At 46.6% G+C, this 10000-nt stretch overlaps 1 protein-coding gene across 5 annotated transcripts in view; it reads left to right on the top strand.

Annotated features, from left to right (window-relative positions):
- LOC112214183 (synaptotagmin-1) overlaps positions 1-10000 on the top strand; it is a 254392-nt gene that overhangs the window by 107091 nt on the left and 137301 nt on the right. The gene's annotated exons all lie outside the window — the stretch shown is intronic.

The following is a 10000-nucleotide window of genomic DNA, read 5'->3' as shown; positions in this document are numbered from 1 at the left end:
AGAGATTTGTCTCACAATGTACAATGACTAATGCTAATTAGTATGTATTATTCCGCACATTTTGTGTATACATGCATTAAACAACTCATAGAGGCCACCAAGACACACTTCTAATAGAAAAGACATATCAAACAGTGGTATGCAGCACTGAAAGCCTCATTAGTACTGTAGAGTAAGACATGTGATACTACAGTCTCTGGCCACCATAGCTCATTCATGATCTAAAGGACTAATAAAGTATTGATTTGATCTATTAGAGCAGGAAAGGCACAAACGCACCATATACATTAGGCTATAATGTAAAGAGCTCTGTTGAGCTTCAACTAGGAAGATGAGTCATGTTATCGTGTGGGAATCCAATGGTAACCACTGCAGTCCTTATCTTGAATTTAAGTAGGGGGTGGGGGGGGTTTCAGGGCTTCTCTTGATGTCATGTTCTTTATATTCATCACACTACTGCACACATTTGAATGTCATGCTGTGACAGCCAGAGCAACATTTTCAGATCCAACAACATACGTGACAATCCTCTGTCTCAAGCTAGGGGAGACCGAGCGTGTGTGGCCAAGGCGACGCCATGGCGACCAAGGTCATCATAAATGGCAAACACAAATATGAGGACACCACACACTGTTGATCAACGTCGTATTTGAATAAATAGCAGGAAAACAAATGAAGAGTGAAAAAAACTATGAAGATGAAGGCTTAAGGGAGTTTTATCATCACACACAAGGTTTCCAATATGGCTTGAGAAGGAATGAATGAATTCTGATTAAGCCAGTGTTAAATAAAGCCAGGCAGATCATATGGAGTCTTACCCTGGTGTAAGTTTAACCAATAGGGAACTCTGTCCTGGTCTCTGTTCACAAACCGTATTTCCTCCCTCGCACTACACAATACCACTCTACTATAACAACATGTACATCCAGCTGGCGAGGCAGGTGCGGCGGGGTTGAGTAGCCATTTGCTGAGGCATGTGGCTGATTCAGGCCTTGTTAAATTCCATTTTGTTTGTGAGCGGTGCTGAGCGTGGCCTCCTCTGGGCGTATAAGGGCAGACTCCGAAGCCACCGCACCGACTGGAGACCGAGGGGAGCAGTCCCAATTTGTCATCCTTATTAACCATGACATATCCAAAGTGGCAGAGTGCGGCCCATGGAGATATAGAGAGAAAGAGAAAGAGGGAGAGAGGGGAAAAGATAGAGGTGGGCAGGGAGTCTGTCTCCTATCCTCATGAACCTCTGAGCAGGGCCCCAATCTGCCTGGCTAAAACAATGCAATTCAATGTTGGTGATCAGGGCAGACAAGGCTAAAGTAAAGGAGTCCCGGCCGGGTTCCCACCTCTCTCTCTCCAGTCTAACTCACTTGTCTCAGTAGCTCTGCTGCGAAGGGGGCGACAAACAGAGCATGAAGCTCGCTCTTTTACTCTGTCTAGCGATCTCAACGACGAGGCTAAATGAAGAAGTTACTTAGCCCTGAAATGGCAGTGGGGTGTAGTCAAGGGCATCTACAAGGTGACTTCCATAAGAAGAGGTAGTTGGACGGGGGTGGGTGTCTTGCCTTCAGCCACGTGACATGATTGTAGGGGTTTTCTTCACTGAATGAGTCCCCCCTCTCCTCTGCTCACCTTCCCTCAGCGGAGATTAAGATCGCTTGTTGTAATTATTGCTCCTTGAGGCAGTCTAATTCCTCCAAGGAGATAGCATCACACCAGTCAGGTGCTTTAGAGGGAATCTGGCAACCAGCTGTTGTCGTCCTCTGTGTGTTCCGAACGGCATTGTTTTGTGATACATGTCTGTTGATCGACTGGCTTCTCTGGCTTCTGCCAATCCCCCCGTCTGTCTCCAGATTCGCTCTCCTTCACTAACCACATTATAGGAAAAAATAAGGGGGGAAAAAATCACACGCCAAAAACCCTGAGGTGTCTGGGATTTCTGCCACCTGACGTACTGCGAGGCATCAATCATCCGCCACCACAGTCCCATGAAACATCTGTCTTAGACACACCGGGAGCATGGCCGCCTCCCATCCAAACACAGGTGTTTGACACGCACATTCAGCTCTGCCCAATGAGCAGCCTTTTTTTACCGTCAGGAACAGTAATGTAAGGGTATGAGAGAACACCAAGTAACGGGACAATATGCATACATTCAGAAACCTTCACATGTTGTGCGATATGTCATACAGTATATGCATTACAGGAGAAAAATGGGCACAACAGTTATTTGCTTTTCAAGTGATTCATGTTCAAGCAAGCAGTGTCATCGCTAGCGAGCTCCTGTTATGGTTGTGTCATTGAATGTTACAGTGATGACACTGAGAGTTATGGGGGTGACGTTGAGCGTAATGGTGGTGACATTGAGTTTACCGTGGTGACATTGAGCGTAATGGTGGTGACATTGAGAGTTACGGTGGTGACATTGAGAGTTACGGTGGTGACATTGAGAGTTACGGTGGTGACATTGAGAGTTACGGTGGTGACATTGAGAGTTACGGTGGTGACATTGAGAGTTACGGTGGTGACATTGAGAGTAACGGTGGTGACATTGAGAGTTACGGTGGTGACATTGAGAGTTACGGTGGTGACATTGAGAGTTACGGTGGTGATATGGAAAGTTGCGGGCAGATGGTTTCTCTTGGGAATGACTCCCCACCGAGAAATCATCTGCGCCCGTGATAAGCTTCATTGGCTGTTCAGGGCCGATGTTCTAATTCTCCAAAGACAGAGCCCAGCTGAACCCCGTTACACATGTGTGTCGCCGCAAATCACCCTCAACAGCGCGTGCATCACCCTGTCTTTCCCCAGCAGATCTATCGGTGCCACTGTGCTAGGGTAACCGCGGTCAGTTCAGGCACGCCTGCTGATCCATTGCCCTCGCTCAGCAGTGGAGTAGGATCATTGGTTGGGTGTACTTTCCGTCTGCTGCTTTCATCAACAAGCCTTAATGATCCTCAGAAAACTGACTGGTGAATTCGATCACATCTTATAGGAAGGGATGTCTATTCATTTGCTTTAATCGTGACGGAGTGACAGGCAATTAAGGATTGTGGTGCCTCTGTCATCCCTGGGAATGGGAATGTGTGGGCTGGATTAAAACGCACATCAGTTTATGGTAGCACTGGTATATGGTCGTGGAGTTTAAACAGCTTATTGTCAATGCTGTCAACTCCGGAACATGGAGAATGGAATCTCATAAGCATGAAGTAACATTGGTCATTGGGAATTGCCTCAACATGGGTGACATTTGGCTCCATTTACTACAGTTGAGCAGGTTAATGTACGTTGTCACCGTGCGTGGCTACTCATGCGTGGATTCATGTTAATGTGTGTGTGATATTAATTGAGAAGAAGAGAAATGTATTTCATCAGCGTTAGTGATTAGACTGACCTTTATTTAAATTGGCTATTGTGGCTGTTTACAAGTCTCAATGTCATGTAGAGTGTGTGGGTCAATTACTTTTTTCTGGTAGGGTGGGTATGTTTTTCTATATGTGTGTGTGTGTGTGTGTGTGTGTGTGTGTGTGTGTGTGTGTGTGTGTGTGTGTGTGTGTGTGTGTGTGTGTGTGTGTGTGTGTGTGTGTGTGTGTGTGTGTGTGTGTGTGTGTGTGTGTGTGTGTGTGTGTGTGTGTGTGTGCAAGAGGGAGTGCTCAGTGTCAGATTGTGACAAACCCTCAATCTCTACATGGGAGCTGCTACTGTTCAACCACGACCATTACACCCACATCTCCCTCTTCTGCACCCCCACTTTCTCTCTCTCTCTCTCTCTCTCTCCCTCATTATTTTGCTCACTCCTCCTCACCTCTATCTAACTCTCTCTTCCTCTAGCTTTTCTGCCCTGCTTTTTCTCCCCTGTTCCTGCACTCATCCATTCTCTCTCCCTCTCTCTCCAAGTGCTCTCCCCATCTCTCTCCCAGCAGGTCACAGCCCCTCCTGGTCTGAGCATAGACACCAGGGGGGAACCCTGTGATGTGGCCAGCTGCAGTATTCCCACATTGGGCCACTTCACCACCATCACCATCACGCTGGGCCCATCTCCTGTCAGTCTCCCCACTCCAACCACACACACTGCTCACTCCACCAACCACAGCACCACCAGAGGACCACCTGCAGATCTCAGCCACTGCATGGCAATGAGTCAATACACATGCTATCGGGAAGGGCAGAGAGTAGTTGGAAACAAGAGAGCTGATGTTCAGGATTTTTAAATAAGAGAGGGAGAGAATCAGAGGTCTGAGACAGTCAGACATTTGAATGTATGCGTCAGTCTCAATGTGAACTGCAAAGGCCTAAACAAGTCCTGACTTAAGTTGCACTCCACCTTCAAGACCAACCATCCATTGGCATCAATGTGTTGTTCATGCCACGGATCAAGTTTCAAGTCAACTGTGTCATTCAGGATCTTGAGTCAGGATGGTGGCCATGCAGCTCATTTCAGATATGAGCAGAGTGACCTTGAAAGCCCTGGTCTATGTATAGTAGATAGATGGGAAGGCAGCGGCATGGCTGCTGAGGTCATTTAATTATCAGACCCTCCACAGGCTAGGGTAATGACTGCTCTCCAAATCCTCCCTAATCCCCTATCCCAGTCCTCTACACAGACAGGCCCTGCCCGGGGCTCTCTGACTGTCTGACACAGGCAGTACTAACTCCTATACCCTGACCCTGTCTGTAGTCCCAGCCTGATGGCATACAATACTGTAATATACAGTGCCTTCGGAAAGTAGTCAGACCCCTTGAGCTTTTCCACATTATTGTTACGTTACAGTCTTATTCTAAAATTGCTTAAATAAAAAAAAAGTCCTCAATTGCTTTGTGATTATGGGGTATTGTGTGTAGATTGATGTGGGAAAAAACGATGTAAAGTAACAAAATGTGTAAAAACTCAAGGGGTCTGAATACTTTATTTCACTATATCGATAGGAGCGACGTGTTTGGTGAGTAAAAGACCAAAATACACTTCCATGTAGTGCATTGTGTGTGTGCGTGTGTGTGTGCGTGCGTGTGTGTGTGTGTGTGTGTGTGTTAAAATAGCTCTTCATTCCTCTCACGTTGGTGTCCTCTGAGTCCAGGATGGTTCTTGAGGTCTAAAGGGGGCTGTCCTCTCTCCATGACAACATCTTTATTAATTACCCCTCCTGAGAGAGATAGGAGGTGACCCCTGACCCTCTCAGAGGCCCCGGACCCTAGACCTGGTGACTGGCTGGACCTGGTGACTGGCTGTGGGGACTGACTGTCTCCTCCCAGTCAAACCACTGGAGAGCCAAAATACCCACTACACACATTGCAGGGAAGCCACACCATCTTGTGGGCGGAGGAGAGTTAGCTTGCTTGCTCGGTCTCTGCTTTAAATTTTTGGTGATTAGTCAGACACAAAGTAGCTGTTCACTTCCACCTCCAGTCAAGTAATACCCTATAATATAGTATAGTGAGTTGTGAAGATGACATGATTAGATAGGCACTGTGAAAAGTGGTTCATTTAGATGTAGAAACCCCTGGGTGTGAATGGTGTGCCTCTGTATGTTATCCCGCTGAAATTAACCTCTCTGTTTTAACAGCCCAGCTCCCCCTCCCTCCCTCCCTCCCTCCCTCCCTCCCTCCCTCCCTCCCTCCCTCCCTCCCTCCCTCCCTCCCTCCCTCCCTCCCTCCCTCCCTCCCTCCCTCCCTCCCCTCCCTCCCTCCCCCTCCCTCCCTCCCTCCCTCTTCTCTCCTCTCTCCTATCCAAGCATCTGTGCAGAGTCAATGGTGTTGGCATGTGCTAATGACCCCAACATGGTGTGTGTGTGTGTGTGTGTGTGTGTGCGTGTGCGTGTGCGTGTGCGCCAACAGAGAGTGAAAGGAGCACCTGTGCGTGTTGAAAAGAGCCTGCTGGTCCTACCTTATGAACAGCACCACATCCTCCAGGCTGGATTGATAGAGCTTTAAGGCAGCTTCCTGCCTGCGGAACAGAGAGAGAGAGTGTAACGAGAGAGTGTAAGGGGGCTATCAGATGTAATTAAAGCAAGTGTCTCTTCTCTGTAAGAAAGTCAGAATTCTCAGAAATATGTCTGACTCACTAAGAATTTTTGAACAGTTTAACACCCATGGGTAGTGTGGAAATGAGCTGACTATGACAGGGGCATGATAACCCTACAGACTGGAATATTCCTGGGATGGAAGACAATGCAAGTGGTAGACGGTCTGAGTTGGGAATCGACTATGACATACTGTATAATATCTCAATTTACAGGGGTACAGGATGGGCTAGGACTGTCAAAGTATATCTTAAAATGTTGACCTTTTGGAGATTGGCTGCCTTTGTCTCTTCCCACTCATCTCTTTCTCCTGCCCTCTCTTCTTTTCTGTCTCTCCACCTTTCTTTCTCTGCCTCTCTCTTCTTCTCTGTCTCTCCACCTTTCTTTCTCTGCCTCTGTCTTCTTCTCTGTCTCTCCACCTTTCTTTCTCTGCCTCTCTCTTCTTCTCTGTCTCTCCACCTTTCTTTCTCTGCCTCTGTCTTCTTTTCTGTCTCTCCACCTTTCTTTCTCTGCCTCTCTCTTCTTCTCTGTCTCTCCACCTTTCTTTCTCTGCCTCTGTCTTCTTCTCTGTCTCTCCACCTTTCTTTCTCTGCCTCTCTCTTCTTCTCTGTCTCTCCACCTTTCTTTCTCTGCCTCTCTCTTCCTGTCCCTGCTGACCCTTTGACTCCCCACTCCTCACAGCTAGCTCTCTTCGGGAAGACAAACTCTCCACTTCAGGCTCTCTTCATGAACTTAGCAGCCGAGAGCTAGGTTGTTCATTTATTTCCCCCTCCAAGAGAATAATTCTACTCCTCATGGGCCACTAGACAAAAGTCAGGCCAAGATTATTTCTTGAAATGTTTTTTATCGTTTTTTTTACAGTTTTTTTTCTCCAACTTTTTTAAAATAGACCCCCTCTCTCTTTCTTTTTTGAATTGGCAACACTTTGTGTTCATCTCAGTCTGATTGGCTGGAGCCTCGTAGTCCCCAAAGCTTCCAGAACAAAGCCTGTTGACTGTATCAGCCAAGTGGTGGATGACAAAGTCTAGGAGAGAGAGGAGACCAGGATGAAATATTTATTTTGCAGACTGGCTGTGTGGCAGCCATTTGCTGTTATGTTGTGTCTCACTGCCTTGATCTAGCTAGCTAACGTAGTCTGTTTGTTAGTTGGATTTGCTTGATTGCATGGATTCATTTTTGGTTTCTAGTCTCTTGTGACTTTTCATGTGAAAAAGGGAAATGTTTTTCTGTGACTCCTGACTTCAAGGCTCATTACATCTAATCATGCAGTGGTGTACTGTGGCCTTGTTTTCTCTCGTTTTTTTGTTGTTGTTTTGTTGCTGTTGTTTTACCATTCCCTGCATATTTACGATAACAGGACATAAAATGTTGCCATGGGGACAGACCCGCCCCGGGATAACAGAAGGCATTACAGCACCGGACCACAGAGGAGAAAGCCTTCCGGCCAATCAGCAAACAGCTCACTGTTGCCAAGGAGTTTTTCAGATATATATATATATATATATATATAAATGCACCTTTGTTTAACCAGGTAGGCCAGTTGAGAACAAGTTCTTATTTACAACTGCGACCTGGCCAAGATAAAGCAAAGCAGTGCGACAAAAAACAACAACACAGAGTTACACATGGAATAAACAAACTTACAGTCAATAATACAATAGAAAAATCTATATACAGTGTGTGCAAATGACGTAAGGAGGTAAGACAATAAATAGGCCAATAGTAGCGAAGTAATTACAATTTAGCAAATTAACACTAGAGTGATAGATGTGCAGATGATGATGTGCAAGTAGAAATACTGGTGTGCAAAAAGAGCAAAAAAAGTAAATAAGAACAATGGGGATGAGGTAGGTAGTTGGGTGGGCTGTTTACAGATGGGCTATGTACAGCTGCAGCGATCGGTAAGCTGCTCAGATAACCGATGCTTAAAGTTAGTGAGGGAGATATAAGTCTCCAACTTCAGCGATTTTTGCAATTCGTTCCAGTCAATGGCAGCAAAGAACTGGAAGGAAAGGCGGCCAAATGAAGTGTTGGCTTTGGGGATGACCAGTGAGATATACCTGCTAGAGGGCGTGCCAAGGGTGGGTGTTGTTATGGTGACCAGTGAGCTGAGATAAGGTGGAGCTTAGATGACCTGGAGCCAGTGGGTCTGGCGACGAATATGTAGCGAGGGCCAGCTGACGAGAGCATACAGGTTGCAGTGGTGGGTGGTATATGGGGCTTTGGTGACAAAACGGATGGCACTGTGATAGACTACACCCAGTTTGCTGAGTACAGTGTTGGAGTCTATTTTGTAAAATGACATCGCCGAAGTCAAGGATCGGTAGGATAGTCAGTTTTACGAGGGTATGTTTGGCAGCATGAGTGAAGGGGGCTTTATTGCGAAATAGGATGCCAACTCTCAATTTAATTTTGGATTGGAGATGCTTTATGTGAGTCTGGAAGGAGAGTTTACAGTCTAACCAGACACCTAGGTATTGGTAGTTGTCCACATATTCTAAGTCAGAACTGTCCAGAGTAGTAATGCTAGTTGGCCGGGCAGGTGTGGGCAGCGATCGGTTGAAGAGCATGCATTTAGTTTTACTAGCATTGAAGAGCAGTTGGATGCCACGGAAGGAATGTATGGCATTGAAGCTCGTTTGGAGGTTTGTTAAACAAAGTGTCCATAGAAGGGCCAGATGTATACAGAATGGTGTCACCTGCGTATGGGTGGATCAAGGAATCACCAGCAGCTAGAGCGACATCATTGATATATACAGAGAAAATAATCGGCCCGAGATTAGTACCCTGTGTTACCCCCATAGAGACCAGATGAGAGATAGGATTGAGATAAGAAGTGAATGCGTACAGTGTGTTTGCACCTTTCAATAGCTCATAGTACTGTTTGGATTTGCACGTTTTTCAAAGTCCATGGTCTAGTAACATAGTCCAAGAACATGACGGCTCATATTGCCATTCCATGGTGAAATATTGTCTCTGATTGAGCCTTTTCATGCAAGACGTTTCCTCCGCCTGCTGAGATGGGAACAGCTCTTTACCCTCCAACCCCTAGGGGCAGTAATTATTACCCCAGGGCCCTGTTTAGTCACTAACCATTTTACAGCTGCCTGCATTTAATGTTCACAGAGCCATTACGATTAGCTAGCTTGAATCTCACCTAGACGACAATCCGTGGCTTTTCATTGTTGTCCTCTTTCTCTTAGTTCCCTCCTCTCTGAGAACTCAGAGAGATCTATCACTGACAGACTGCATGCTACAGCTAGTCAGATACTGGAGGTGATAACTGGGCTAAGTTTGCAGTCTACAGCTGTGTTGTTTGAACAGCCTCTGTGGCGCTGAGGTGTTGGGTGTGTGTGTGTGTGTGTGTGTGTGTGTGTGTGTGTGTGTGTGTGTGTGTGTGTGTGTGTGTGTGTGTGTGTGTGTGTGTTGTGAGAAGCTGTGGGGTGAGCTCGTCAGGGAGATGGAAGATAATCTCCATATACACAGACATGGATGTCCAGCCCAACCCCCCTTTTTTCCTCCCTTTCCTGTCTTCCTGAGACCACTGGGGCGGAAATCCGCCCTATCCCCACGCAGCGTCGCTCCTATCCATCCCTACGTAATACACACACATGGCCACAGATAGGTGGGCATAACAACCACAATTTTCTGACCGAGACTCAAGCTTTTAGCCAAACAAGCCAACTTGTAAGGAAGCTTAAACCAGGTGATGGTAATCATTAACACAGCCTGCCTGGCTTGTCTGTTTGCTTATCGTTGCCTTGCCGCTGGCCTGGCTCCAGTGTCCGACAGCCCTGTGTGTCATCACAAACACCATGCGCCTCCCACCACATTTTTTATCAGCTTAACAAGGCCTATTTCCATCACGTAGGCCTCACAGGTGTAAAGGGGAGGCTGTAGAGGGTTATGATACATCACATCTGTCTAAGCCTGAGGCTCACTTCTTCTACTTCAGCCCACCGAAAGACGCCCATTGTTTTTGAAATAGG

The sequence above is a fragment of the Oncorhynchus tshawytscha genome, linkage group LG15 (assembly GCF_018296145.1).
Source record: "Oncorhynchus tshawytscha isolate Ot180627B linkage group LG15, Otsh_v2.0, whole genome shotgun sequence".
Taxonomy (NCBI): domain Eukaryota; kingdom Metazoa; phylum Chordata; class Actinopteri; order Salmoniformes; family Salmonidae; genus Oncorhynchus; species Oncorhynchus tshawytscha.
The sequence above is the reverse complement of the archived record's forward strand: the minus strand, read 5'-3'. Positions and strand labels throughout refer to the sequence as shown.